The 16,086-nt window shown below is 39.3% G+C and overlaps 1 protein-coding gene across 3 annotated transcripts in view; it reads left to right on the top strand.

The window, feature by feature from the left end:
• LOC136866427 (uncharacterized) overlaps nucleotides 1–16,086 on the top strand; it is a 102,534-nt gene that overhangs the window by 30,808 nt on the left and 55,640 nt on the right. For 2 of the 3 annotated variants that reach the window (XR_011017941.1, XR_011017940.1), the window contains exon 1: nucleotides 10,851–10,967. The exons of the other annotated variant lie outside the window; for it this stretch is intronic. The gene's annotated coding sequence lies outside the window, so the exon portion shown is untranslated. Of the gene's footprint in view, nucleotides 1–10,850; nucleotides 10,968–16,086 lie in introns of those variants that run through there. 3 annotated transcript variants of the gene reach the window in all.

Here is a 16,086-nt window from a genome sequence, read left to right as displayed (position 1 = left end):
TCATTCACTTTCAACCACTCCTTTTGGGTGCTTTTTTTTTTAATGTCAGGAAGGTTGTCTATGAAGGTTAAAGAACATCGCAGGCACTTACATCTTTGCCAGCCAGAGAAGTCTGCTGTGGTAGAACATGCCATACAATGACCATCAGATAATTTTTGATGCAACTTCTGTCATTTATAAAGAAAAACATTTTATACCTAGAATCATTCATGAGGGGATAGAAACTGCTAAACACCCAAATAATTTTAACAAAGGTGATGGCTATATATTGAGTAGATCATGGCTACCTTCCATAGTTAACTCGTCAACATCTTTTTCCTTGACTCTGGAGGCTCTGAAATGAACTGTATATCTAACAGGGTCTCTCTATCTTGAGTCTGGTTATTATGGAGTGACAATTGCCTATACGTCCTTTGTTATTGCTCTGAAGATGATCGTGGTCACAGGATCAAAACATATCAACAGATTATTTACATTACGCAACCTAATATCCCCAAATTACTATAATGTAAAAAAAAATAGGCTGTTTACTTGAAGGTGAAAATTTGTTTGATATAACATCACTTTAAAACTCACCAGTCGGGTTAAAATACAAAAATGCATACATTATACTTAGTTTGGTCCTCACACAGTTTTTTGTATTTTCCCAAAAGCTTAATTAATATGACACGTCCCTTTAAAACATTTGATTCAAATATAAAATCTATTTTGCTTTCTGTTCAGCTGTGGGTCTGTCCAAGGATCTTTTACTGACTTCCCAACAAGCTAGGAAGTTCAAACTTTGCATGTACATTTTCCCTGTGTGGTGTAGTTTTGCTAAAAAGAACAACTTAAAATATTTAAAAGTTTGTCAGAAATTCTTTAAAAAATAAAAGAAATGTTCACATATATTGCTGCTTGTCATTTCCTGCTCACTCTATCTTGCTTGCAATCAGTTGAATTGCCCTGCCATCTTAGCTCTTCCCAGAGAGTGCAGATAATGCCAGCACTCTTCATTATCAAACAGCCCTGGCTCTAACTAAAGTGAACAGCTTGAAAGCCTGGCTGTACTCATTCTCCTTGCCTTATTTGCATTGACTGAGTATGTGACTGTGATTCTTATTCTTTGCTGGTGTCAGTACAAATATTTAAGTTTGAGATTTAGTAGTATTCTTTCTTTTGGCTGCATTCCCCTGAGGAGGATATTGCTACTTAAATTGAGTTCTTAGCTGTAATTCTTATAGTTGTAATTATTTGGTTACTGATTAATACCGCTGTCTTGCGGTTGAAAGAGTGTACCAACTATTGATGTGTGAGAATTCTTTGCTTTGTCCACTATCCAGTTGCTTAATGAAATGGATGATCATTTGTTAGATGATGATGATAATCATATTTGATTCCTCTTAAATCTTGAAGTCACTCCAATATTAAGCAGCTACTATAACTTTGTCACTGACTGCATCAAAATGTTCATGCTGAGTTTCCATAGGGCAATTTGGGCAATGGTACAGATGCTTTAGAATTTGAAAAGCACCGCAGTTACAGGCATCGTTTTGTAAATAGCCCCAGTTTTTGTATGGTGGCCCTAGTTCTTCTTATACCAGCTCTTATCCCATTAACTCCTTTCCAGCGTCACTGTAATTATTCGCAAGTTGCGTGAACCGTTTATAAGCGTCATCCAAGTTAGTGTGTTTATGACAGATTGCATCAACTGCTTATAAGTGTCAGTAGTTTATAGATACTTCTGACATTTATTGTCCTTATTTTGCAACAAAGTTCTACATTTTATTTCCATGGAATATCGTATTCCGTGTAGAATTCATATGGCCTTTCACACATGTTTCCCGTGTGGCCAGCAGTTGAAGCAGTATGGTTTCCGTGCTATAACCCCTGAGAGTAAACAAAGTTATTAAGCAAACAAACAGTGATACTGAGCGAACACTCTTGCTTTCCGATGAAAGTGACAATTATTCTTCTGAATCGAGTGATGAATTCCACACAATAGACATGAATATGAAAAAATTGAAAACGTTCAGACTGGGTTACGTTTGTGGGCTGCGCAACAGATTCAGTTTTACCAGCCACGAACCTGCTACGCTGTGGAGAGGTGATACTCCCAGGTGGTGGACCCCCCCTGGTCCTAACCGGCTTGCCAGTGGACTTGAGGGAAATAAAATTCCTCTCGTGGACCAAATACACAACACCCCTGTGGGTGGGGGACACAGATGAAGAATTCACCCACGGTATCCTCTGCCTGTTGTAAGAGGCGACTAAAGGGGCGACCAAGGGATGATCAAATTAGAACCATGAAACTACTTGTGATTAGTACCACCACGCGGGGAACACCATGAGTCACTTTTACTTGCGCGTATTACCACTATGTTGGGTACCAAATAGGTTTGTGATTAGTATCAGACGACGGCTCAACGGTTTTTACTGTACCTGTGATCAGTAGCACTATATGAGTGACACCATGAGATAAGGGAACCCATGGTTCTGGCTTGCCTATGATTAGTACCCACTATATGAGGAACACCATGGGATAGTATGAGTCCCTGTGTTTAGTACCGTTATGTGATGAACACCATAGGTTTGCGTCACCTGTAAATGGCGCCACAATGTGCGGAACAGTGTAGGTCTGTAATACATGTGGGAATTTCCTTACCTGTGAGTAGTACCATAATGTGTGGAATACCGCGAGTCTACACTACTCTTGATTAGTACCGCAACATGACAAATACCATGGTTCTACTTTCCTAGCGATAAATACCATTCTGAGGGGCCGCTGACTTGGATTTTGGACTCCTTTTGAATACAAGTATCATCGATTCAGTATTGTGCTATAAAAGCAATCCCTTGGTCAGTAATTCTAATGTTCTATGCCAGCTTCTGTGCATGTGAGGCACTGTGGGTCGGTTCATATTCATAACCATCCATTCATTCTTCTTCCTCATGTTTTGAATTGTGGTCAGCGGATGTTTTTGGGCTTTTAATTTGTCATTTCATTTCGTCTCATTTCATACCATTAGGGGCCGATGACCTAGATGTTAGGCCTCTTTAAACAACAAGCATCATCAGCATCATCATCAATTTTACTAGCAATAGTGGGATTCATGCTAACTTTGGGGATAATCCCGAACCATTGACAATATTGGAACATTTTCATAGTGACGAAAAATTATCTGAAGTTAAAAAGAAAACCGCAACACATGGAAAATTAATCCTCAGTTAAGGGGTTAAACATTCTCTATACTGGCCATGGTTGTGAAGCATGAAGCTGTTGGGTTATTCCAGACCAGTAATGTTGACTGCTACTGCCAGTACTAAGAGCACTTGGTTTAGATGTAGCAAGTTCGACGCTGTTTATGAAACTATTCTGTGATCTGAGATGACGTACTGCTTGTAGACCATTCAGAGTATGGCAGTTGTCCATTTCTTGTTTCAGCTTCTCAGTTTCAGCTGGTACTTGCCATTAAACAGCAGATAGTGTTATACCACAGGTCGTTAATTGGTCTGAGGCATATGACATACAGAATCTAAAATTTTTGTGAAAATTCTTTACAATGTCATCCTTGGTATAGTCTCTGTTTGTTGATTTCGATTAAGAAAAACATTCACATGTGCTATTGTTGAAGCTTCTTGAAATTTTTCCTATAAATTTGAGTTTCACAAATAAGAAAAGTCCTCTCAGTTTTAATTACTGCATTGATGGGGGTGAAAGTTCCTTTTGGGGATCATTGTAAGTACCTAGGTGTTAATATAAGGAGAGATCTTCATTGGGGTAATCACAAAATATGATAGCATATAAAGGGTACAGATCTCTGCATGTGGTTATGAGGTTATTTAGGGGTTGTAGTAAGAATGTAAAGGAGAGGGCATATAAGTCTCTGATAAGACCCCAACTAGAGTATGGTTCCAGTGTATGTGACCCTTGCCAGGATTACTTGATTCAAGAACTGGAAATAATCCAAAGAAAGCAGCTTGATTTGTTTTGGGTGATTTCCGATAAAAGAGTAGCGTTACAAAAATGTTGCAAAGTTTGGGCTGGGAAGACTTGGTATAAAGGAGATGAGCTGCTCGGCTAAGTGGTATGTATGATATAGATGTTGATTCCCATAGGGAACCTGAAATATTTGTCCCGAAAGAGTAAATTTATAATACCAATATAAATGATCTGTTATTGGACATTCATCTGATGGCCAAGCAGGCATCAATTTTTGGTAATGAGACAAAGTCTCTCGTACATTGGTACTGCCGGTGGCTCCAAGTAGCCTACGTAGTGGCCTCCACGGTATGCACTAGCCATGCGTCTTGGTGGGTGTGCTATTTACCAACTGATAAGCCCAACTTAGCACACTGGGGCAAAACGCTGGCAACCAGGAATGAGTTACCTGGAAAATTTTATAATGTCTAATAACGGACCATTTATATGGGTATTAAGTGGTATGTTCTGAACTGACAGTGGATAGATGGCATGGAATGACATCAGTTGACGAATGAGTTTGAGTGGTGTCTTTAAAAATAGGAAAGATCACAATATGAAGACAAAGCTGGAATTTAAGAGGTCAAATTGGGGCAAATATTCATTTTTAGGAAGGGGAGTTTGGGATTGGAATAACTTACCAAGAAAAATATTCAATAAATTTTCAATGTTTTTGCAATCATTTAAGAAAAGGCTAGGAAAACAACAGATAGGGAATCCGCCACCTGGGTGACTGCCCTAAATGCAGATCAGTAGTGACAGATTGATTCAATTATGAATACACTTTAATAAAAAATCTAAAAAGTTCTAATTGTGACACATTCAAGACATCAAATCAAACAAACTTTTTTACAATTACATCATTGGTGAATTACCAAATGATGTATTACACTAGGTCAGTCAAATTTAGCATAAATATTTTTTATTATTTATGTGAAAATCACAGTAACAATCTTTTAGCCATGCATACATATTTCAGGCTGCAAATTGTATTTTTTGTAAATGCTTTGGAATTTGTTACCCAGTCAATGGACCTCACATTCAAATTCTTAGTGGGAATCCTTCTCAAATATATCACATTAAGCACTGGATATGTACATATTTTGATGGCACTTCTTCCCTGTTATGTTTGTATAAATTATTTGCATTCTGAACCCATTGAGTTATGATAATATTTGAACTGATACTTTTCATTGAGTAACTTCTAATCTATGCCCTAGGCATCTTGTTAGTAGTTTGATTATTCCTAAGAATTAGAAATTATTTTACTGCCTGTAACTTAATTATCTAAACATTATGTGTGTTCCAGGATGCAACAAATCTTTCTTCAAGGCCATTTCTCCACTGCACCTTAATTCCAGTTCTAGTTTGCACACTACTTATTGCATTGACAAGTGTGTGCAAATTAACTCTGTTATACAGATATTCATGGGTATTGCTAGCTGCATTCCTTAGTCATCATATTCGGGATGCTTATCGTCGTGGCTTCTGGATGTGGCCTTTTGGTTCCACTGCACCTCTTTCTTACCCACTGTATATTATATCAATTATTAGTCTCCCTTTTACAATAAAATATGGGATGAAAGCTTTAGAACCTGATTATCTGAAACATACTGTACAAATATGGCAAGTTTAACAAATGCCATTCATATCAGCTTGAAAATAATGAGAGATCCTATAGATTCATGCAACTTCCAGCACTGCCAAGAAGAATACTTGACTCACTCAGGACTTGTCTATTGATTTAGTGCTGTCAGTTATTTCAAGTGAATGTGACTTTTCAGCATCTTCCATGTAGATTTTAAGCTACCACAGCTATGAACAACACCAACAAACTGAAGCTTTTCAGTTGTGTAAATGGAGATACCAGATTTCATTTACTCATTTCTATGTACATACACGGAAATTGCAGTACAGAACTTCAGCTGCCAAACATAAGTATAAGTGATCGTGAACAAATGGAATTTTAACTTAACCTGAAGATTGTGAGTACTTCAAGATTCTGCACTGGAGTTCCTACTTTACTTTGATATAATTTATTCTGAAGAACCATAGTCATTTAAATAAAGTGAATATGTTGAAAGAAATTGTATATTGTCTTATGATTATCCAGTTTTATAATGTCTTTTATTATGCACTATACTAGATTGGTAGCCATGTTAACATAAAGAAATAATAATGTTATTGACTTAACATCCCACTAACTACTTTTATGGTTTTCGGAGACACAGAGGAGCCAGAATTTAGTCCCGCAGGAGTTCTTTTACATACCAGTAGATCTACCGACACGAGGCTGACGTATTTGTGCACCTTCAAATACCACTGGACTGAGCCAGGATCAGACTTGCCAAGTTGGGGTCAAAAGGCCAGCGCCTGAACCGTCTGAGCCAATTGGCCCAGCCTAACATAAAGAGATATGCATTTTTATAATTGTTTCATTATATGTCGTCAGCTGTGTTGTGCCACTGGTTAGGAACCTGCCTCCAGTGGCCAGGAAGGTGAACTCAAGTTTCAGACCAGCTGGTCGCAGTAATACAGGACTCCTCATGTCATTAGATTTACTGGCAAGTTAAAGAAACTCTTTCAGGACAAAATTTTGGTATCTCAGCATCTTTTGAAATTAAATTTTTTTAAAGGATGTATCTAATACTATTACAGGGAGAGGCAGCGAAAAGTTACTACACTTTACAGGGGATGTCCTGGGAGGGGGGCAATCCATTGCTAGACACACCAGTAAGCTATAGTGAGGGAAACAAATGGAATTTTAACTCAACCTGAAGAATGTCAGGACACAGTGAGTACTTCAAGATTCTGCATCAAAATTCCTACTTTACTTTGATATAATTCATTCTGAAGAAGCATAGTAAGGAGTTAATAATGAATGAAGGTGAAAACTAATGTAGATCTTACCTTTCACCAAAGAAGCTGTTGAAAATGTTCATGTATCAGTCATCTGATTTCATTTCCAAGGCTCCAAGGGTACATTGATTGTACACTTTCTGCTTTGAAGTTGCCCACAAATAGAACTTACCGACACTTAAAGCAGGGGTGTGAGGGGATCAAAAGTCCACAACTAAGTATTTCCTCATTGAATACCTGTTCTAATGCATGCACTGACCGATGAGCTGTTTGAGCGGTGGGATTATTATGCTGGAAGTAGGTGTTCTGCTTTTCTTCCTCGGTCACCAATTCGAAAAAATAAATGGCTGAAGTAAGTTTTGTGCATAATGTCTAAGTTCACTGCATCATGAAAGAAAATAGGGCCAATTATTCTGTGTGGCAGTAATGCCATACAAAACACTGACTTTCTGATTGTGAAGAATTTCATGTACTACATGAGGATTGTGAGTGTCCTACTACCTTGAATTCTGAGAATTCACATACCCATTGATAATGTTAGCTGGCACACATGACGTTCAGAAAGTATAAGAATGCAACACTAATAATGCTAATAATGTGTGCTCAATAAGAACTCCACTTGTAAACCTGGCGAGTTGGCCGTGCGGTTAGAGGCGCGCGGCAGTGAGCTTGCATCTGGGATATAGTGGGTTCGAATTCCATTGTTGGCAGCCCTGAAGATGGTTTTCTGTGGTTTCCCATTTTCACACTAGGCAAATGCTGGGGCTGTACCTTAATTAAGGCCACGGCCGCTTCCTTCCTGCTCCTAGGCCTTTCCTATCCCATTGTCGCCATAAGACCTATCTGTGTCGGTGAGATGTAAAGTCACTAGCAAAAAAAAAAAAAAAAAGCTAAACATTCATTCCATATGCTTACTGTTAACCATGCTCGACTGTGAACTCTATCCCTGCCTCTCGGGAATAAAGCAAGCATTTTCCCACTCCACCTGAATGGGAGCACTAGCTGACATGCCAATAACTTTTTACTTTCTCACCCTGGAGGCATGTATAGGACTATTCATTTCTTAAGTAACTGTTGAAAGAGGTGGAAGAGGTTTGTGAGAGGGAGAGAAGGGAGGAGGAATTGGGTTCTGCAGCTGTCATGGAAGTTAAGGGAGATCAGAAGACTAGGGCATCTAATGAGTGGGGTGGGGTTGAGGCTCTGATCATGGGTGACTCAGTTTATTATACAGTTTAATGAAGTACTACTGTTTGGAAATAGAATATCTTAAACAACTCTCATATCACAAAATATAGAAAGGTTTTGTGGTGGTGTTCGGAAACCAAACTCACTCCCATGTACAATGTAATAATGTATCTGCTTATATACTCTAAGACTAGTATTGTTAAATGGGTGACATGGCTGTCTTGCAGACTAGAACACTATAGTTCCAGTCTAGAATTGTAAAAGAAAAAGACAAAACCATAGTTCACATGACACTGTCCAGTTTAGTTTAAGTTGTATGAAATTGTATTTCACAATATTTTACAACAGGCAATTGACAAATTACTGCCTTTGTATAAATTGTAACCTTAGCTTTCTTTTTTTCACAAGAACAACATTCATTCTTAGTCCATATCTTCTGAAAATAGGTAAATAATAAACATAATCGTATGGCCATCAATTTTGACGATCCCTTTTACTCTAGGCAGAGTAAATTAAAACTCTCTTGGGCGTCTATGGCTGAGTTTTAATTAATTTTGTTGGATGAATACCAAATGTGACACCAGAGATCTTTTACATGCTGACATCTTTTTTCTTTGGACTTTTTTCTGCCCTTTCTGACCTCTGCCAGGTTTGAACCCGCTGTCTTGGGATCTGGAGGCCGACACTCTACCACAGATCCACAGAGGTAGTTTTGTAAATAGGTAACATGCTTGTACTGGTTTCCATGTTAAGCTATTGTTTATCTACTGACTTTTGGGATGACCCAAGGTTAAAACTGGCCAGTATAATTTCTAGATTGTAGCTTCTACAGTATGTGATGATGAGGAGAGCATGGAAGAACAATAATGTTATTTGATGCAAGAAACATTATGAGTGTAAGATCTTCATAAAGTGAGAAAACTGCTCATGTTTTCCCAGACTGGTAGCTTAAGTAAAGTTAATGTATTCCCTAATCCTACATCAGTCTTTTCTTTTTAGAGAAATTACCTCAAGTAGCAAAGAAATACACTAACAACTGTACAATTATCATTTATCCAAAAGAAATCAGTAGGCATGGACTGGTAAAACTAGTGTAATAAATTGAAACCAATTACATACTTGGCTTCCGGACCAAATTGCTTCTAACAAAGGATATGAATGAAGATAGGTCTCCCTCAAAGAATGTACAGATTGTGTTGGGTATACAAGAGGGAGGGGAGGGAAGAGGAGAAGTTGTGGAAGAAGACAGAGGGGCTGATGTTTTAAAGGAAAAGAAAATGAGGGCTAAGGGTTCTCATCAGGAAGTGAGTACTGGAAAGGTATCGGTGAGGAGCTGGCATGAGTCATTGTAGGTAGAACAACAAAGGGAAGATGGGGAACAGGGAAGTGTTACAGATGAAGGGCAAGGCAAGAGGAAAGGGAAATAGAGTAGAGGACATGATGAGGGAAGTGAAAGAGGTTTGTAAGAGGAAAAGAAGGTAGGAGGAAGTGGGTTCTGCAGCTGTCACAGAAGTTAAGGGGATCTAATGAGTGGAGTGGGGTTGAGGCTCTGGTCATGGGTGACTCATTTGTTAGGCATGTGGGAAAAGTATGAGGAGGAAAGGGAATGAAGGTAGATGTTTATTCAGGAATTAAATTTAATTGCAGTTGTTGCGGAAAGTAGAAGGGAAGGAGGGGGGTAAAGAGAAGTTGGTAATTTTCCATGTTGGTACCAGCAATGTAAGGCAATTAGGAATAGAAATTAACATAGTTCTGGATGTATGGGAACTGGTTATGACTACGTGGGAGAAGTTTTGGGCAGCAGAGATTGTTATCAGTGGGATATTGTGTAGGAAGGATATTGATGGAGGGTGATCAGGTTTTTAAATGAGACTGTGGAGTGGGTATGAAGGAAATTGGGAGTGAATTTTAGGTAGGAGATAGGAATCTCCATTCAGGTGGCCTTCACTTGAACTACAATGGTACATATAAGTTGGGGGGTTTGTTTAGAAGAGTTATATGGAGGTACATTCAGAGCAACAGGATGAACCAGGCGTGGTCATGAGAATATAGGATGATAACTGGAGATGATGTACTGATTCCCTGGAATGAGGTAGAAAAAGCACTACAAAAACACTAGCATGCAATAATTTTTTTTTTTTCCTCCAGTAAAAGGTTTAATAGGTGATCTTACTTAATTTAGGTATGCCGAGTTCAAATCTAATTCTGCCACTGGGAGAAACCACTGAAATCCCAGCGCCAGTACCAAGCCTGGATAAAGGAGGAGGGTCAATGGCTGGTAGATGAGTCTCAGTATGGGTACACATGCCAAGTGGGTGCCCATGGGAAATACTGAGAAGCGCTCAAGTTGGTGGTTTTTCTGCCTACAGTACCAGCAAATCCTACTTCTTTGGGAGATGGATGAGGGCAAGTATCCGGCGCCTTAAAATGGGATACCCTCGGCTATGGTATGGTAACCCAGACAGGAGGGTCCCTGGCCCTCCAGGTTTGGGGTTGAGCATGGGGCTAACAACTCCATCTCGTGAAAACTTCACTCCTTTCAGAACTCGAAAGGAGTAGCCGGACTGATTAATGACGACGAAATAGGCATGGAAAAGGTACTCGCAAACGGAAACATGACATTACAATTGCAACCTGGAATGTAAGGACATTAAAGAAACCAGGTGCCTTACAATCTCTGAAGGAGGAAATGGTAGGTATAACTTAAGAGTTTGTAGTAGTTCACGGTTTAAGGCAAGGGGATGTAATGTCAACACTATTGTTCAACATAGCCCTGGAAAATGTCACGAGGAAAAGTAGTAATTAAGATGGGTGTAAGAAGATGGAGAAGCAAGGCGACCGATCGAGAGGAGTGGGCTACGATAGTTCGATGGAGAAGCAAGGCGACCGATCGAGAGGAGTGGGCTACGATAGTTCGAGAGACCAAGGCCCTTCACGGGCTGTAGCATCCAGGAGTAAATAAGTAAGTAAGAGTTCAAATCTGCTCCATTTCTCCGTATCACATAAGAATTTTTCTCAGTAGCCTCATAAAACAGACTTCCTGTATACCTTTACAAAGCACCACTTGAAGGAAAACTCTCTTTGCCTGGATGGAGGGTTTTGTTGACTGACATTTATAGCCATGTTGCGTAGTTTCCCTCTTCATGGACTAGCAGTAATCAGCCAGCATCGCTTTGTTCCACTGTCTCTGGTATCTTCCATTTCCTTTTGTGGGTGGAATCTTTCACCCTGCTCATCACTTACAGCTCCCAAATTGTCAGGAAAATAGTCCATATGATTGTTCAAGAAATGTAGTTTTAAACTCGTGTTGCAGTCAAGAACTTGAAATCATTTCGACATATTTTTCACAATTGTTTTATAGTTCATGTCTTTTACGTTTCCCAAAAATTTATAGATTTCTTCTCTGAAAGCACACCCTGCCTGACGTTCAGCATCATTCATAGTGCCCAAAAATGCAGTGTCCTTCATAAGGAGTCTAATGTGCGGTCCATTGAATACCCCCTCTTTTTTTATTAGCTTCTGACAAGAGTGGAAATCTTTGATTTAAATACTCAAATCACATACCACGTTTGTTCAGTGCTCTTCATAAGAAGATGTGCCATTTCAGTAGTCGCTACCCAGCAGGTTGCAGCTTGAGAAGACACAAAGATTCAAGCAATTTTCCCTGTCAGTTTTTCATTTGAAGAGATGCTTATAAACAGTTAATTGTTATTGAGGATTATTTGATTTATTCTATGTCCAGCCAGTTTTCATCCTCCATAACCCCTTTTCCATAGCTTCCAGCAGTTAAATGTCCTTTACTTTAGTCCATGATTTGTATACTCACAATCACTCCATGAAAAGATTTGAGAAAATGGATGTTTATATATCTATTGGTCAAGAAGAGACATTTTCATCATAAGAACAATTCTGCTTTTAAATTTTTTGTACTGTACTGCATCATTTGTCCAATTGTACAACTAAATGAGTACAGCAGTTAGTTCACCATTACTTTTCATTACTGGTATGGATGAAGTCATAAAAAAAAAAAGTGAAACTGAGCAAAAGCATGGATCATCAAGCATTTGCTTTTGCAAATGATTTAGTAATCTGGGGAAGAACTGATGTGAAGGTCTAAGAAAGATCGAACATCTGGAGTGATCAAAAGGTAAAAGTAACCATATCAACAACTGTTATTATTTTGATCAACAGGCTGAACAGAAAAGAGAATGTAGTGTGGGAAGGAGTATGTTTGAAATCAGTGGACCTGTTAAAGTATCTAGGCTGCATCATCTCAAGTGGTAACAGAACAGAATGCAAATTCAACAAACAAGTGTCTCTAAGATCAAAATACACTCTACGAGGTGCAGCAATTAAATAACGAGACTGCGCCCCTCCTACTCCGTGGTCGCATGGTGGGGGGCTGTCATTGGAATGTAGTTGACCTTGATCCTTCCTGAGCAAGCACACACACTTTGTTTCGTTGTTCTACCTGCTTTAGTTTGCTTTTGAGACTTTGTTGTAGCAGACGCTGTTGTGTAGACGTGCCGTGATCATGGTGGACATAAAACTCAAGCAGCGCATTAACGTGAAATTCCTAGTGAAATTAAAGATATCACCCCTGGAATGTCTTCAAATGTTAAAGGAGGTGTTTGGTGACAATGCTATGTCACGTGCACGGTTTTCTGAAGGTCAGGAAGATATTGAAGATGATGAACGTCCCGGACGACCTGTTACTGTCAGAAGTGAAGGAAACGTCCAGAAAGTCAACGAAATTGTGCAGAAAGACCGACGTCAATACTATAAAGAATTCATAATCAAGCTAAGGGAAAGAGTAAGGAAGAAAAGACCAGATGCATGGAAGAACGGCTCATGGATTTTTCACCGAGACAACGTACCAGCCCACAACGCCCTGTCTGCGAAGCAGTTTTTAGCTGACAAGTGCATTCCTTTGCTAGAATATCCTCCGTATTCGTCTGATCTTGCTCCATGTGACTTTTATCTCTTCCCAAAAGTGTATTGAAGGGAATACATTTTCAGTCTGTGGAACACGTAAAAGTAAAAACGGCAGAGTTGTTGCGCAGGGTGACAAGGGATGACCTATAGCATTGCTTCGAACAGTGGAAGGTACGTATGCAACGGTGTATAGATAGGGGAGGGGAGTATGTTGAAGAGGATAAAAGTGTATTGTAACTTTGTTTGCAATAAATCACATTTTTCACATCAGTCTCGTTATTTAATTGCCGCACCTCGTATTTTGAGCATATGTTGTTTGCATAATGACTTATGGGTCAGGAACATGAACAAGCACTGAAAGAGATGGCAGTAGTTAAGTTTCAAGGAAGAACGATTCAGAGAAGTAGGAAAGGCAGAGATAGAACTGAGGGGCTCCCTGGCCGAGGCGGTAAAGGCGTGGATGTGGGTTCAGTTCCATGTCAGGAACTCAAAAAATTTAAGAAAAGAAATTTCGAGTTTCCGAGGTCCATTTGATCCTGAGGTTCACTCAGCCTACACCAAAAATGAGTACCAGGTTAATTCTTGGGGGCAAAAGCAGCCAGCTGTAGAGTTAACCACTCTACCTCACCAAGTACTGAGGTTACGGATGGTGGAAGCCTGTACCTTCCACCTCTGCAAGGGCCTTCATGGCCTGTACATAAATGACTTTGCTTTGTAGAGAAATGAGAGGATAAGGGAAGAAGATGCAGTAAACCAGTCCTTAAAGGCAACTTTAACTAGGACATGTCTGAAATGATTTGTGCATGATCAGCAGCAGAAAAATGTAGAGTTGTGAAACAATGGCTACACAATGACCTTAATGGAAAGAGACATTTTAGAAAACTAAACAAAGAGATGACTGGACCAAGAAATTTTTTTTTTTTTTTGCTATTTGTTTTACGTCGCACCGACACAGATAGGTCTTATGGCAACGATGGGAGAGGAAAGGTCTAGGAGTGGGAAGGAAGCGGCCGTGGCCTTAATTAAGGTACAGCCCCAGCATTTGCCTGGTATGAAAATGGGAAACCACAGAAAACCATCTTCAGTGGGGTTCGAACCTACTATCTCCCGAATACTGGATACTGGCCGCACTTAAGCGACTGCAGCTATCGAGCTCAGTGGACCAAGAAAGCAGTTAATCATTTCTCTTAAAACTGACCTTTCTTCCTACAACTGTTAGAAGGGCAAAAGAACAAATATTACAATGGCATGCTGGGTAAATGATAATATACGAAATCATACTACAGTGGAACCTCGGATTGCGAGTAACTTGGTCTACGAGTGTTTTGCAAGACGAGCAAATATTTTAAATAAATTGTGACTTGATAAGCGAGTGAGGTTTTGCAATACGAGCGTCATGATTACGTACATTTTCACCTCCCGTGTGCCTTTGTTTTCCCCTCCCTCTGCCACTCTCTTTCCTGGGAAAGTGTGTGTAATCATTTCACGCGCTGGGCTTCAGTTGGCGTGCCTCGCTAGCATAGTCAACACTGTACGAATGTACATGTTTTGTTTCTGTCATCTGTGATATAACTGTTTTGCAACGATGGGCCCTCTGAACGAAAAGAAGGCTAAAAAGGAATTTGATCGGAAGAAGGAGATGATTACAGTGGATGAATCTGTTCAATGACAATGCAATGTCACATTTTCGTGAAATCCTCAAAAAGAGGTAAAAGCAACAGTCATTGGACAGGTTCCTCTTTAAAGTTGCACGAAAAGAAAACACTTCCAATGAGCCAACCGATAGCAGTGATTCCGTTAGTGAAATTCGTGCTACACAGTAACTCATCTCTCTCACACCAACAATGATTCTATTGTAAGGTAAAGTGCAGTTTAATTGTTTTACGTTATATTTTGTTTTAGAAATGTTATGCGAATAAATGTTTTTGTGTTGTGGACGAATCATCCGAGTTTCAATAGTTTCTTATGGGAAAATTTGCTTTGATATTCGAGCGATTTGGATTACGAGCATGTTGCCGGAACAAATTATGCTCGCAATCCAAGGTTCCACTGTATTATGGGGAAAGATTTTTTTTTAAAATTGTTCGAATATATCCTGGGAGATGCTTTGCCACCGCCACCAATACTTATGTTCTATTGCACCATTGTGGACTGTTGTTGTTATTGTTTGAGTCATCAGTCTACAGACTGGTTTGATACAGCCCTCCATGCTACCCTATCCTGTGCTAACCTTTTCATTTCTACATGACTACTACATTCTATATCTGCTTTAATCTGCTTGTCATATTCATACCTTGGTCTACCCCTACTGTTCTTACCACCTACAATTCCCTCAAAAACCAGCTGTACAAGACCTGGGTGTCATAAGATGTGTCCTATCATTGTATCTCTTCTTCTGGTCAAATTTAGAAAAATCGATCTCCTCTCACCAATTTGATTCAGTATCTTTTCATTCGTGATTCTATCTACCCATCTCACCACCAGCATTCTTCTGTAACACCACATTTCAAAAGCTTCTATTCTCTTTCTTTCTGAGCTAGTTATCATCCATGTTTCACTTCCATACAATGCCACGTCCAGATGAAAGTCTTCAAAAACATCTTTCTAATTCCTATATCAATGTTCGAGGTGAGCAAATTTCTTTTCTTAAGAAAGACCTTCCTTGCTTGTGCTAACCTGCATTGTTTGTCCTTACTTCTGCCATGATTAGTTATTTTGTTACCTAAGTAACAATAGTCATCTACTTCCTTTAAGACTTCTAATATTTCCTGCATCACCTGACTTGTTCGACCATACTCCATTACTTTTGTTTTGGACTTATTTATTTTCATCTTGTATTCCTCCCCCAAGACTCTGTCCCTACCATTCAGTAATTTCTCCAGATCTTTTGCAGAGTCAAATAAAATAACTATCATCAGCAAATCTCAGGGTTTCGATTTCCTCTCCTTGAATTTTGGTACCCTTTCCAAATTCCTCTTTTTCTTACTGCTTACTTACTCATTCTTTCCTGGATTGCTGCCTCTTTTTCATAGCCCTCCATTCTTATCATTGCAGGCTGATTTTTGTATAAATTGTAGATAATTCTCCTTTCTCGGTACTGATCCCAATCAGAATCTCTTCTGAAGCCAAATTGATTTTCTCCCAAC

This window comes from Anabrus simplex, chromosome 3 (genome assembly GCF_040414725.1).
Source record: "Anabrus simplex isolate iqAnaSimp1 chromosome 3, ASM4041472v1, whole genome shotgun sequence".
Taxonomy (NCBI): domain Eukaryota; kingdom Metazoa; phylum Arthropoda; class Insecta; order Orthoptera; family Tettigoniidae; genus Anabrus; species Anabrus simplex.
The sequence above is the reverse complement of the archived record's forward strand: the minus strand, read 5'-3'. Positions and strand labels throughout refer to the sequence as shown.